The following is a 15,761-nucleotide window of genomic DNA, read 5'->3' on the forward strand; positions in this document are numbered from 1 at the left end:
AACAGAAATGAAAAAAGGCCAGATATATATTTCCTATTGTAAATCATAGTATTCCATTTTTTTTCTCCCACTGAAGCTTATTTTCCTCCACTTCTAAGAATAACTTTTATGAGGAACAAAATTGGTACAAATGCAGTGTCCCCATCTTCTACCATTCACACCAACTTCAGGGTTTTTGTTATGTTTACCTATAATTAATACTTAAAGTTTTCCTTTAATTAAACTAGTTTTTGAAAGTTAAGTAAATGTATTTTCAGTGGTACTTTGGACTAAGCAATTATCTTGGCAAAATCTCCTGCTCGATATGCTTTATGTTTATATTTTCCTACTCCACATTAAGACTTCGACCTGAATGTTGACATAACACCTGTTAACATCTTGGTTGTTACTAGTTGTATGGCCATCACGTCTATTAAAAAGAAACAATATGCCCAAAATGGAGTCATCTGTGCTAAGCCCTCCGTCAGCAAACTGAGACTTAACTAACCTAATTGCAGTTTCAGCCTCTCCCAGAAAGGTGACTAGTCAGTCTGGAGTTACCTAGCCAGCACTAACGAGGTAATCTGTGATTGACACCCTCCTTACCCCAAAGGAAGGTGACCTTGCCTTAAACAGTCCATTCTTTGCTACACACATTCTGTTCCCAACTCCTGCCCATAAATGCCTTCAATTTTGTATAGCTCCTGGAATCTCTTTCCTGCTTGTTAGGCAGTGTGCTGCCTAATTAATGAATCATTGAACAAAGCCAATTAAATCTTCAAATGTGCTCAGTTTTTGGTTTTTTTCTTTAACACATCACTCAGCTTCATTTCACATTTTATTCCATATAGTCACTATAGGGGAGAAAAAACTCTTCCCTTCTTCCTTTCTAGGTTTTTGGTTAGTTAAACAATTCAAATGACATAAGACAGATTAAGAAGAGAAAACAAAACATATGAAGACTCAAGAGGCAGCCAGGTAACTGAGGCTTATATGAGATCAGGAGCTAACAAAGAGGTAGGACCCTGAGTCAACGAAAGGGAGGAAGGCCATTTACAAGAAGGCAGAGGAGATGTTTGGACCTTAGGTCCCAGAGAAGATGGGGTAGAAAGTCCACATCACAAAAGCACACAGAAAGTATCCAAGTTTTATCCGAGGAGTTTTGGGGTACACGTGCTTATTTTCAGAAGCCTAGTGTAATTATTTTTTGAAATTTTCCTTCTTTTTCTTAAGTTCAGGACAATTGTACTTCCAATGTCCTGATATTTTACAACGTCGCAAATCTCTGCAAGAAACAGGAGACAATCTGAGTGGACTCTCAAGTTGCTCTCAGAGTTAGGCTTTTGTGTCTCTGAAGATTCAAGTCACAAAATAAGTCTTTCTCACTCCTATCTAAAGTTGGTGGGATTTTCTGGAAGTGGAGGTAAAAGGGCTTTATAATTTAGATCTGCTGCTGTCCAGGGGACATGAATTATCTGCAGTGGGGGTCCAGGATACATCTGCAGGGGACATTGCATAGGAAAGCCTGAAGCTAACAGAGCCTGGTTATAGAGACCTGGAAAGTAGGAGTAGTTGTAAGAGGCAGCAAAATGAGCCCAATCACTCATCTTGGGTGATTCTGATAAATGTACTTCTTGGAAGTTTTTGTGTTTACATGAATAACCTGTACCTGGAGATTGGGCTGGAGGGATCTCTGAAAATCTTTTAAAGAAAGGGAAATCAAAACAGGCAGCAGTCTATTTAAGGGAGTTTCTGGCGAGGCTGGAGAAGTTTTGGGATCTAAGAGAATTTGAGGGGATGGGGCTGGATTTTAAGTGAGGGGATGGTTTAGCCAGGGGCCCATAGATCCAAAAGGTCTTCTGGAGGGTCAGGGACAGGGTGTGGGGGAGGGGGGGATTTACGTGAGATGTGGACTTTAACTTTTGTTCTTAATTTCATTCCTGTTGTTTTTTCTTTTTATCTTGTTAAGGGACTGCCTAACCATTATACTCCTTTGCATCCAGTTTTCAACATGATCTTTCCATAAGTGCCAATAAAACAGTTGTTTTGGGTGAGACTCTCTATGTTTTGCTTTTAAATATAGTCACTTCAGAGGATTGAATTGATGCGTTGCATGTACTAACTGCAATAGCTACTCTAACCAATCGCGTTGCATGTACTAACTGCAATAGCTACTCTAACCAATCAGCCTTTTTATGGCTTAACCATGGATGCAGCAGGCATCCCAAAGGAGAATGCAAAAAATACAGTCTTCACAAGATCCAAAAAGTTTACTCCTGGAGTTAACCTAAGAAAACAAGGATCTTCATTGTCATAGGCAGTAAGAAGGGAGTAGTAGAAACAATCTCTTCTGTTTCCCACGAAAATGTGCGACACCTCCAGTCACAGATCTGCTAACCTGTCACACCAGGGAGGCTCTGCTAGAATGGGCTTTTCTAACACTCACAAGACAATGAATGTTGACATGGCAAAGGCCTCTTGGGGACTGGGACCCCTTATGAAAAATTCCCCAAGAGCTGACGTGATCAGACAAAGATCCTGCTGCTTGTGAATTTATGTCCCGGAATCCCAGCCACTCAACTGGCAACAAAATGCCCCTCCGTACGTGCACCTTCTGGCTGATAGAGACCAGAGGAAATTTTCTCATTGAGAAAAAGAGACTCTCAGCATTCTCATTTCACCAAACCCTGCATGCAGAGATCTAGAGACTGACATGGTAAGAATTCTTACCTTCTGTTGGTGCTTGTCAGAGATCCCACGACCCAAGCTGTAGCAGCCCCCGAGTGAGCAGTCGACACGTTGAGTGACAAACTATAAGAAAGTAAAACCTGTTTCCTTCTTCCCTTATAGGTTCTTTGGTTGGTTAAACACCTAAAATGATATAAGATAAATAAACAGAATTAATCACTTCCTTAACAGAAACTCCATAAAGATATGAAGACTCAAAGGGCAGCCAGATATTGGAGGTTTAAATAACGTTCTGAGCTAAGGAAATGGAACCGGTAAGAGTCTGGGGATACAGGAAGGGAGGAGATGTTTGGAAAACAGAGGTTACCCTGTTAACACAGATAAATTTCTGATGTAAAAAGGTATCTCTGGTAATAGCTCTCTTCCTGCTATAAGACCCCTTTCCAGTGCAAATTTAGGCAATGGAGAGGGCAGTAAATAACTTTTCCTAAATCTGTCAGGTTTTAATTGCCTTTAGCTCAATATAATCCTTATGCCAAACAAACATATTTTGGGATGGCAAATTCTACTCCTCTTCATTGTACACTGAGGTGATGCTGAGAGGATACCCATCACACTTTGGGGAATCTTAGTGTGACTGCTCACAAATTGTGTCTTCTCTCTCTCTCTGATCACAGACAGCTTAATGGGACTGTATAGTTCCAGCCTTTGTAAATGTAAGAAAGGTAACTTCCAATAGGAACTTTTCAAAGACAGAAGGTGAGCTTCCTGCAATCCCTCTTTTCCTTCCACAGGTTTGATGTACATGTCAACAAGGTTCTAGGATATTTCAGAGTCCAAAGATAGAGGGAACTTGGTCCTTCAATTTTCACATGGAAGGGACCCCGCCAACAATCAGGCTTACTCATGGAACCCAGAAACCCATTGACTCACTAGATTAGTGGTTTCTTATAAAAGGATGTAACTCAGGAGCAGCCAGATGGAAGAGAAGCATGGGGCAAGATACAGGAAAAAGACACAGAGTTTCTATGTTCTCTCTGCCTGTACCCAAATCTCCACATATTCACCATCCCAGAAGCTCTCTGAACCTTCTCCTTTTGAGTTTTTATGGCAGCCTCATTACAGAGGCATGATTGATTATAACTTTGACCATTAGCAATCCAACTCAATCTCAAGCCCCTCTCTCCTCCCCAGAGGTCTGAGTGTGCGACAGGAATTTCCAACCATCCAACCAGATGGTTGGCTCCACTGGCAACCAGCCCCATCATTAGGTGCCTCTAAAATCACCTCATGAACATGACAAAAGACATTTCTAACATTTTAGGAAATTCCAAGGGTTTTAGGAGCCCTAAGCCAGAAATAGGAAAAAGAGCAAATACATACTTCTTATTACTAATCACAATATCATAGTTTTCCCTCCTTAAGTTTTTTTTTTTTCTCCTCTTTCAGGAATGAACTCTAATGAGGGACATAATTGGTATAAATGCAGTGTCCCCTTCTTAAATCATTTCCACCAACTTCAGGGTTTTTGTTATGTTTACATATAATTAATACTTAAACTTTTCCTTTAATTCAACTAGTTTTTGAAAGTTAAGTAAATTTATTTTCAATGGTACTCTGGACTAAGCAATTATTTTGGCAAAATCTCCTGCTGGACATACTGTTACATCCTCCTATTTCACATTAAGACTTCAAATTGAATGTTGACATAGCACATGTTAACATCTTGGTTGTTACTAGTTGTGTCCGCATCACGTCACTCAGCTCCAAGTGACACCATTCACATTCTAGTCCCTGTGGTCATCAATGAGGTGGTCCTGAGTGGATATGCGTTACACATTAGGGTAACTTGCTATAACTGCTCACCAATTGCATTTCCACTCCTTCTGAGCAGGCCCTGGCATTTCAGCCTTTGGAAACCTGAGATGTGCCACTTCCAATAGGGCTTTTAAAAGAGAGAGTGGGTCTCCTTCAATATCTTTTTTTTCCCTCCACAGTCTTGATGTACATATCAACAGGTTCTAGGGGATTGCAGAGCCCAAAGATAGAAGGAGGTTGGTCCTTATCTTCCATATGGAAGGAAGCCAGTCATCAATCTGGAATACATGCCTTGGACTCCTATGTTAACAAGAAATGATTTCTGAGTTTTAGTTAGTTTCTGTACCCATTATGCATTTTGGGTTTACTTCACCCTTACCACATAAGAAATACAAAGCAGGCTGGAGACCAGGATTTTAGCCTGTGGACATTACTTTGCTTTGTTAAACGGAGATGATAAATACTTGTCAATGAGCTTCCACAGGGCTGCAGTGAGGGGCAAAATCAAAGTGTTTGTGAAAATGTTTTTTTAAAAAAATCCAGAACACAACTCAGCTTAAAGCATCAGCTAACTTGGAAGCTGAAAAAACAACAAAAACAAATGTGCATTCCACTTCCAGTACTTATATAAGATTTCACATAATGCAGCAAGTACCCTGATAAAGGTAATCATGACACAAATGGAAAGTTCAAGCTTCTGGGCAATGATGAAATGCTGAGTTTTCAATGAAAGACAAGAGAGCACAGCATCCCTTGTTAGTTAAAACCACTGACCGGATGCTGAAAACTCCCAAAGTGTACATTAGCCAATGCCTAAAGGTGCTGGGAGCACCAGACTTGGAACTTGTCTTTTCCAAGACATGAGTCACTCTCACAAGAGTGAAAAATTTCAAGGCGACTAAAACACTCTGCCTGGGAGAAACTTAACCTGTGTTCTGCTTGTGTTTCAAATCACCATAGCCAGCAAAAGAACTGCCCGCCATCCTTTTCCATTATTCACATTTTCCTTGCTTTTATCAGCACACGTGGACACAGAGTGTTCACATAGCATCTGCTGGCCACTGCTGAAGTGGGAACACCCTCTTACATCATAGGAGTCTACAGAATGTCCTTTTGCAGCCTAGGAAAATTTGCTAGTAAACTGTGGCAAATTGACGAGAATCGAAGCTTTCTATTTCTGCAAGATATTGCGTTGTTGCCTGATATGACATGTGTAGCATCTCAGTACAGGGTAAGCTACATTTAGAGCCACTTTACTGAGGGAATAGATTGATCTTGAGGACTGACACACAAGATGTGTTTCTTTATAATTTCCCCTGAGTGATTTCAGAGATATGGGTACCACATGTGTGAGAATTTCTGAGATAATCCCCAATTCAAATACTTTGTTTCATAAGCAAAATATCCTTGTCAGACATATGGCTTTACTGTTAAATTGAAAAATGTGGTTACTCCCATCCTACATCATAAGAGCTTACTACTAGGTAGCAAGATGACTTAGAAATCTACCTTCCATAAATATTTAAAACATAAAACGTGGATTTTTATGCCTAGTATTAGACTTTAGCCTTTTAATTGATTTTTGAGTTGCTACTGGACTTGATACCAATTATTCACTAAGGACTAGTCTTCACAGAATTCTAGGCCAAACCAAGTGTTACAGAATAGCTTGGTGCGTTGTAATGTTAAAAATCTCTCTCTCTCTCTCCGCTCCAAAGGCATAAAACATTGCCTGGCTATGGCTGGTATTTGGGAAATGAATGACCAATGTGACTTTATTCCTAAATATCATCATTGGCATTGCTGTTATGTCAGCTAACTTTTATTCACCATTTACTAGGCTCCAGGCATTGAGGCAAGTTTTGTTTTCTTGAACAGCAAGATCCTATTTAATTTTAATAACTTTAGGTGGTAAATATATTGTTAATCTCATGTCACAAATCACACATACATATGACGAGGCAACCAAGACTGAGTATTTAAGTAACTTGCCCCAAATCACAAAACCAGGAGTAGGATTCACATGGTGCCACAATGCCAGGGGATTAGACTATTCTCAGTAAATATTGGCTGAGTAGATTTGAGCCTTCATGACAAAATGAGCAGCATCCTTTTGTTTCTGATTAATAAACATGTTGTATAAGGAAAGATCAGAAAAGAACTTTGAAAACTGTTTTGCTGCTCTAATGGAAAAATGGATATTAGATACTCAAGTACAGATACAACACCAGCAATACTCAGAGAATATTTCTGGGCTTATATACCTTCCTATGTGCGTATAGAAAAAGGGGCCTGGAATGATGTTGTCCCAAAGGGAGCTGGCTGGTTGTTCCATCTTCGCCGCAGCAGTGCTGCTCTTTTTTTTTTTTTTTTTTAATTTATTTTGGCTGTGACGCGTCTTAGTTGTGGCATGCAGTCTCATAATTGCGGCATACAGGCTCATAGTTGTGGCATGTGGACTCTTAGTTGTGGCATGCATGTGGGATCTAGTTCCCTGACCAGGGATTGAATCAGGGCCCCCTGCATTGGGAGTGCAAAGTCTTACCCACTGGACCACCAGAGAAGTCCCAGCAGTGCTGCTCTTAATGCCAACAGTCAAAATCCTGTTTAATTGTAAGAAAGGCACTTTGGTTTCCATTGGCTCCACCTGTAGAGGAGATATAAGCCTTGCTGCTTGCTCTTATAACCCAAGTGTGGCTCTATAGGTCATTGGGCACCAGAGCCTTTTTCCTCTCCTTTGACCTTCTTGTATTAACCAGATAGAAAATGATGGATGAAAGAGAATAACAGCTGCTCTCACTGCCCTAGTGCAGTGATGAGAACTGAATTCCCACAGCTTTCATAAAGGGGGCTTTCTATTTTGGATCAGGGAGAAGCTAAAGTGAATTAAAATGAGTTAAGTCAGCATCTAGAAAAGGCTGCAGACACCTTTTCTGAGAGGTCCTAGCTTACCACTCCTTCTAAAGCAACTGCTCCACCCTGGCCTCTCTTCACTCCCTGTCACTCTCTGCTCTGACTCTGCTTGATTTTCTAAGTAGCGCTAAGTACACTCTATGGTTGTAGGGACTTGTGTGTTTTGATCCACTGTGTATTCCTAGACCAAAAAACAGGGTCTGGCACATGGTAGGTACTTGATAAATACACTTTAATTTAGTGAATAAATTCATGTGGACTCTAAGTAGGCAATGCAGACTGACAGAGCACAGGCCCTCCTCTGTCTTTGCTGCAGGAGTAGTGAATGTGCTGAGCCCTGAAGGGTATTTGTCACCCATCAGTATTTCTTCCTTTTTAAAAAGCCAGTTCCCTAATTTCTTCCCTAGCTATTTAAAGGTAATGGCTGTGGGAGTGACCAGACCAGCTCTAGAAGATTTTTGTAACAAAGTTAGAAAAGGAAAATAGAAGAAAACAAAAACACTAACTTGAAAAGGTATATTCACCCTCATGTTCATCGCAGCATTACTCACAATAGCCAGTATAGGAAACAACCCAAGTGTCCAGTGATGAATGAAGGAATAAAAACACTGTGATGTACGTATATAATGGAATTTTATTCAGAGAAAGACAGATACCACTGATCTCTTTTACATGTGTATTGTAAACAAACAAACAAACAGCTCATAGATACAGAGAATGGATTGGTGGTTGCTGGAGGAAGAGGGGTGGGAAGTAGGAGAAATGGGTAAACTGTTTTGCTTTTCATCTTAAATATATTGAATTTTTAAAAATCATAATATCATAATATATGAATAGGAAATTATTTTTCTTTTACATCTCTATTCTGAAATAATAATAATCAATATTTATTGAACACTACCAGGGGCCTTGCTAAGCACTTTAATACATTTCATTTAATCTTCACAGCATTTCTAGGAGGCCCTGTTGACCGCATTTCATGGATTAGGATTCTAAGGCTCAGAAAAAAAATATACAACTGCTTAATGGTGGGGCTGCTATTTGCACCAAGGCTTATTTGACCCTGGAGACTATGACCTTGACCATTCCACCTCATTATATCTTTTAATTAAGATATTCTTATAAATGTGAGCGATGACACCAGTTTACTGAACAAAAATAATTTCCTCCAAGTTTCTGGGAAATGTGGAAAACTAAATTTTGCTTTTTCAAGTACGGGTAACACAGATACCTAAATTATCTTTTAGAATTTTTTTCCTACTGTTTAAAAGTTCCAAGTAATAGAACCCTAATGAGAATTATATCTTAACTTGAATTATTTATTAGGCATTAAAAATGAGATTAAACTTAATGACTCTTCCTTGAGACAGTGTAAATATCTACCTGACAGTGTTTCGTTTTCGAATTCAAAGGCAACTTGATTCTGCTAGAAAACTACTACCACAACCTTTTTTTTTCTTCTGCTTACAGAGTGGAAACAGTGTATCCTACAGTTATCAAGCTTCTGTAGTGGGGAGGTAAACAATTATAATTAAGACTATACCCTCAGATGTAAATTTCCTCAAATAATTTCCAAAACAGACATATCTCAATCCTCCTTCACTATCACATTGAGATTTTCATCTTTTGCATTTTATTATTTTTGGTAAATTTTTATTCGAGATAATTCGGCATGATCCTTCCTTCAGGACATAATCATCTGTTTTACATATATACAGTATAAATAATTGCACTAAATCAATTTAAATAACCAGTCAGAATTTTTTTCCCTAAAGGAAAAATATTCCGTCAAACCATGTCTTTTTTATGTATTCATGTCCAATTTTAAGCTCTAGGTATAAATTATTTAGAAAAAAATATATTTACATTGTTTAGAAATCTCTACCTTTCGGTTGAATGCTAAGTGGTCCAGAAAAATAAAGGTTGAATTCAGGTGTGAGAGGGAGGAATGCTTAGTGCAGTAGGAGTCAGAGAGTAAAGTCTAAGATATGTTGGATTACTTATCTAAGACAAATAGGAGAAACAAATGTTACACAGAACTCCTTCTTTCAAAGTAAACCCCACCCAAATCAGTCAGTACAGATTTTTAAAGTCTAGGAATCAGAATGCTCAGCTGAAATAATAAAATGGAGTAGTTCATCAATGACTTATGGAAGTAGTGCTGTCTGGCTTTCATGCTATGCATGCCAGCCTTCACTATGGGTATGATTCAGGCCGCTTACTGGGACAGCACAGCTCTATGATCTCATTGTCCAGAGCAAATGTACCTCGTTTACTGCAGAGTGGTAAAGAAAATTGTGCTGCTGATTGCAGTGGGTGTTGACAGTTCTATGACAAAGAACCATCACCCTATACAAGTCATAGCTTATCCGTACCTACAATTCTCATTGCAGTTCTGGTTGCTAGAACACCCAAGCTTAACAAACTCAGCTTCAGAGAAAATCATTCTTAGTAAAGATCCCTGAAATCCATGGGGGAGAGCTTAAGCAGTGCCCCTCCTTTATGTTGTCATATCACTTACTGGTATTATAATCACCCTTTTTCTCGCTGACACATACATGGACACGTGGTATATACTAGGGACCATGCTTTAATCACCCCCGAAAAACAATAAAAGAAAAGGCAAATGTCCCCAAAGAGCATTTCCAGAAATTGTAAGTTGCAATCAGAGCAATTTTATGAGATTAGGTGTTAAGTTTGGGGCATGAGTGATAATGAGATCATTTTTATCATTTTGATATCTAGTAGTCTTACAACATTAATTGTCTATTAATCTGTGCACTGCTTGTGTTTTGGTCTTAATGACTTGTATGTGTGTGTTTGTATGTGCACACGCACATATATTGACCTTTGGAACCAGACTGAATTAGGATAGATTCCTGGCTCTTTCTTTGAAGGTTGAGTAACCATGAACAAACTACATAATACTTGCGATTTTAACTTTCTTCATCCAAAAGTACAGCTAGTTATAGTGACTTCACCTAATTATGAGATTAAGAGACAACTCATTTAAATATTTAAAAGGAAATTATCAACAGAGCTCAGTGATGTCATCTCTCTGCAGGCTACTACCCTGCCAGTACCTACCTAATCAGCCTAACTTTCCTTTCCTTTAAGCTATTGTTTGTTAGTGAGTAAGAGAGAACTCTGACATAGTGGAAAGAATAGCAGGACAGGGAAGAAATAGATTCAAGCCCAAGCTCCACCTTACATTAGCTGTCTGATTTCAGACAAACCGCTTGAGGGGTCTATGAATGAGCCATATTTCCTTGGACGATTGATACCTTTGAACTTCAAATGATTAAGGGTATAATTAATTTTATTCATTTTAATGATTTTAACCCACAGCTGAGTGTCTAGGAGAAGGATGGATGTAGGTGGCCCTGTGGGCAGGCTCCTCATCAGAGGCACCTGAACAAGGGTGAATACAAAGAGCAAACTGATATTGGTATCTACTCTCTGAGCCTCATTTCCTCATCTGCAAAATGGGAATGATACCTTTTTGCAGGGTTACTGTGGCCAGGTACTTGTGTGTGTGTATATATATACATACATATACATATGTATATCAGTTTCAATGGGATATTAACGGCTTCAATGTCTTAACATAAAGGAAGAGTAACTTAAGTTGTAAAGTGCACTTGTCTCTCTTCTTCTTGAGAATCCGCCTGCCAATGCAGGGCACAGAGGTTTGATCCCTGGTCCGGGAAGATCCCACATGCCACGGAGCAACTAAGCCCGCGTGCCACAACTACTGAGCCCATGTGCTGCAACTACTGAAGCCTATGTGCCTAGAGCCCGTGCTCCACAACAAGAGAAACTACCACAATTAGAAGCTTGAGCACTGCAAGGAAAAGTTGCCTCTGCTCGCTGCAACTAGAGGAGGCCCAAGCACAGCAACGAAGACCCAACGCAGCCAAAACAAAAAAAAACCAAAAAACAAAACAAAACAAAAAGAATATTAATTTAGGCAGGTGACACTAGGAAAGCATATGGAAATGGATGTTGTACAAGACATTCTGCATGTGGCCATTTGCCTGCTAACAGTGGATTTAAAAGTATGGTAAACAAAAGGTTAAAAAGCAGTGATTCCCAAATGTTGATGTACATCCAGATCACTGGGGAATCTGTAAAAATTACCTATATGGGGCTCCTACAATATTTGGAGTTAATTGGCAAGGGGTGCTACAAGGGCATCAGGAGTTTTTAAATATCCTTAAGTAATTTGCATTGCAACAAAGTTTGGCAATCACTGGGTTAAAGTCTAAGAAAACTTTCATGATCTCATTTGCATTGTTACACATCCCTCAGGTGGGTTGCCTCTGCTACTGTCCTCAAAAAGAAATCCTAAGAGAAGTAGCCAAATGAAGCCTCCCAGTAGTCTTCACATTAGAACACAAGACCCTTCCCTTCTCCCTTTCTGACCTCCTCTCCGTCTCTGGCTTTGAAGTTGGCCTTTGTCTTTCCAGTCCTGCTGCACTTATTCTAGCAGAGCCCCTGACTGGAGCTTGCAGGGTTAAGCAATAAGCCTTTCAAAGACCTTGTCATCCGAGCTGTCTCTGGATCCAGATGTCTCTGGATCTAGGTTTCAGATTTCTCTTCATTTGCACCATCCGTATTGATCAATGACTTCCTAAGATGCCCATTCTTCCAAATGCCCCACTGGTTCCTGAACTTTGCCATCCTAAACGTCATCCTAAAGTTCACTGTGGGAAAGGGGGAAATTACAGAAAGTCTTGGCATGGAACTATAGTTCTTCATGTTCCTCGATCAGCTCTTGGACACTGTCTGTACAAATCATTTCCTATGTAGCCATATGCACCACAATGCCAAGTCTCTACATAAAATCTTCCTGATCTCTCTCAATCAGATGTGATTTCTCCTCAATTTAAGTCCCCATAAAACTTGACTAACCCAGTTGCAGCACAGTCCAGCTCAAGGGTGTTATAGTCAAGAATTCCTGGATTAATTTCCCACTCTCCTTATTAACACTGTGACTTTGGGCTGCTTAATCTTTCTGAGGCCAGATTCTATCCCTTTTTTTTTTTTTAATGAAGTTTTGTTTGTGTGTGGGGTGGGATTAGATATAATGTATGTCAAGTATCTAACTCAATGCATGATACATATTAGATGTGATAAATATTAGCTATTATTTCATTTTTTTATGGGGTAGATCATATTTTGCTTTATACTATGCTTAGTTAAAAACTTCTTTAAGAATGCTTTTGTATGATGGACTCCACCGAGATGTGAGTTGCACCTTATTGTTTGTTAAATGATCTGCAGTATAGATGCATGCATGTAAGAAACATTAATTTCTAAGTATTTCATTATTTAAATTGAAGAAATATTTAAGAATATGACCTCGTATTTTTTTCACTCATGTATCAGTGACATTTTTCTAGATTGTGGGTAAGTCAGTATATATGTGAATTCCACATAGATGACACTCAAAATATTATTGAATAATTTAAGGTATATGTGGTGGTATGATACTTCGTCTGTGCAGATTGCTGCTACAGAGGAAGGAATTAAAACCAAGCCAGGGTGATGGAAATGATTTTTCTGCAGGGAGCTGTGTCCCCCCATTCAGCTGTCATATCAGCTGCCACTGGTCCTGTCCTTGCCACCTCTCAGCGAAACACGGATGTGCATGGATCAAAAAGAGAACACAGAAAGGGACAGTGGGCTTTATGCTCTATTTTCCAATTACATTAATTCATAGCTCCCACATTACATAAAAGTCAAGAAGTTAATAATGTAACATGTTGCTTGTTCTTAAGATTAAAAATGTAACTAGGTAATTTAGCTTTGCCAAAGGGGATCTCCACATTGATTCACAGATAAGGGCCTTCCCAATGTGCTAATAATAGAAAATAAATAAATCAGGGAAAAGTATATGTGTTTAAAAATTCAAGAAATATTGCTTTAAAAGAAAATTTACCTGGTAAGGAAACCATGTATGAAAAGGTATTTATGAAATTTAATATTATGCCGCTATTCTATAGACAACAAAAATGATGGGTTTCAAAATGACTTACTTTCTAGTAAACCTCTTATTCATTAGTTGCACAATTCCTGTTTTCCAAAGATAAATATCATCTTTGGTTCATGGAGAGTGACATTCAAATTCGATGTTAGTCTCCAATTTAAGATCTTGAATTTTTATAAGCACCATAATTTTCTCTGATAATATAAGGATTCAGACTAGGTACAATACAAGCAACTCTGGTAATACCTATTTGTCAATACATCTATGATACATTTTTCTATTCACCCAACTCAGATGTTACATAAACAAGAAACAGAGAATAGGAGAAATGATACCATAATTACAATGCTATAATCCAGAAATGCCTGCCTAGAATTCTGAATTTGATACAAAATCCTAATGCATATGCAACATAATATACACACTAAAATACATACTTTAAAGAGTTAAGCTTTTATTGAAAATATAAAAGAATAGTTAAAATGCTAGGAAAACTTTTGATAGAATGTGATGGTTATTTAAAAAAGAAAATAAAACAGTATCTCAACTGTTTGAGTAATCTTATTTAGGCTCTAGAAAAATGCAGTAAAAACTAATATGAGGAATGAGTGAATTGGCACACATTGGATATGAAAGGGAAAAGTTTGGAATTTAAGAGCTCTTCTCAACCCTATTCTGTAAAATTTTAAATTGTATCTACAAATAGTTTGATGGGCATAACTGTGTGTTCTAGCCAATTCTATATAAATGTACATTTTAAGTCTTTCATCATTGGCATGTTTGAATGTGTGCTGATCCTTAAAAATTTTGTTACAATGACCTTTAAAAAAATCATCATCCTGTTTAAAATCTCCAAAGGTACATTATCATATGCATTCACTGTAATGAGAAACCTGCAGGGAAAACAAACAAACAAAACACGCAAATAACAACAACAAAGACAATCTTGAAACCTACAAAGGGCGGTGAAGTTGTTCTCCCTCTTTTCAGCCGCCTCCCTTCTTTGACTACCAACCCCTTGGCTTTACTCTAAGGCTGAGCTGAAAGTCAACATATAGTCAGACCTCCAGATTGAGGAAGCCCTCTATGACCCATCAGGGTTTCCCGACTATTGCATCACACCTCCTCCCTGGGTGTGATGTCAAAGGCAATCCCAGGCCATCCAAGTGGATTGGAGGAGTATAGCCTTTCTGGGCAGCTGTTAGGGAGACACCTGGCAGCAAAGATCTTCAAGGGTGAGCAAATAATTAGGCAAAGAAGAGGCCCGAAGGGCTCCCACATGCACATTCTGGGTGTAGGGCTGTAGCAGCTCTCGATTGGTGGGTCCAAGTTCATATAAGGCTCTGCAATAGGACCTGAGTCTTGTAAACCCTCCTCCCCAGGCACCACCTCTCAGCTCCCAGCCCCTCTTTCCAGACTGAATTATCCCTTCAGAGTCATTTTCCCTTCGTTGCGCTTTGATGGCCAGAGAAAAAGCTTCTCTCGCCTCCCCATCCTCGCCCTGACTCAGCCTCTCCTTTCGGACCTCCTCTCCCATGCACATGGACCCTTTTTGGAACCCTTGCTCATGCTAGGCAGGAACCAGCAGACAAATTCCACTCAAGGTGTTGATTCAATTCATTCCAACCCAGTCTCTGGCTCACCTACCATGGTGAGGGAAGGGAGGCCCTGACTCTGAGATGAGATGGAGAGGAACCATTACCTACACCCTAACTTTAAGTAGTCAGTGTGGTCTTCCCTTAAGTTAAATTATTTACATATGAAAACACATTTTAGGGTGATGCGATGGACCCATTTTATATTAGGCAACATGAGCTGAAGATTTAAAGAGCAGTCTTTTAGCGCTTCATTTAACAACAAATTTGTGCATCTGTTTCAGGAGAACTTATCACCACTCCTAGGTTTCTTGGCAACTGAGCTATTTTTACCTACAGAGAACTAAAGAGGAGCTGGCGAGTATTTAAAACAACAAATTCCCAACTGTTTGGAAATATGAATCTGTGTCCTTGTGTAATGTCTTCCTGGACAGCTGTCTCTGTTCTAACAGCTCTGGAGTGCTGTTTTTGACTGACAAGACTCTTTCTCAAGCCTGCTGTGCATGGTGTGTGAAAGTCATCAGGCAACTCAGGCCTCATATCTACAAGATGCTTTTTATATATTTGTCAGGGAGAGACGCTACAGAGAGACAGGGATGCGTCTTACCTTGGAGACTTTCTGCAGTTTATTTCAGTTATTTTTCACATACAATTACTGATTACTGCCGCAGCTACATTACACTACAGGCCTGGATTAAACTCTAGCTCAGAGATTCTCTACTTGCAATATTCAAAAGTTTTCTTAGCCTCTTTAATGCTCAAATATCTTCACTGGT

This window comes from Hippopotamus amphibius, chromosome 5 (assembly GCF_030028045.1).
Source record: "Hippopotamus amphibius kiboko isolate mHipAmp2 chromosome 5, mHipAmp2.hap2, whole genome shotgun sequence".
Taxonomy (NCBI): Eukaryota; Metazoa; Chordata; class Mammalia; order Artiodactyla; family Hippopotamidae; genus Hippopotamus; species Hippopotamus amphibius.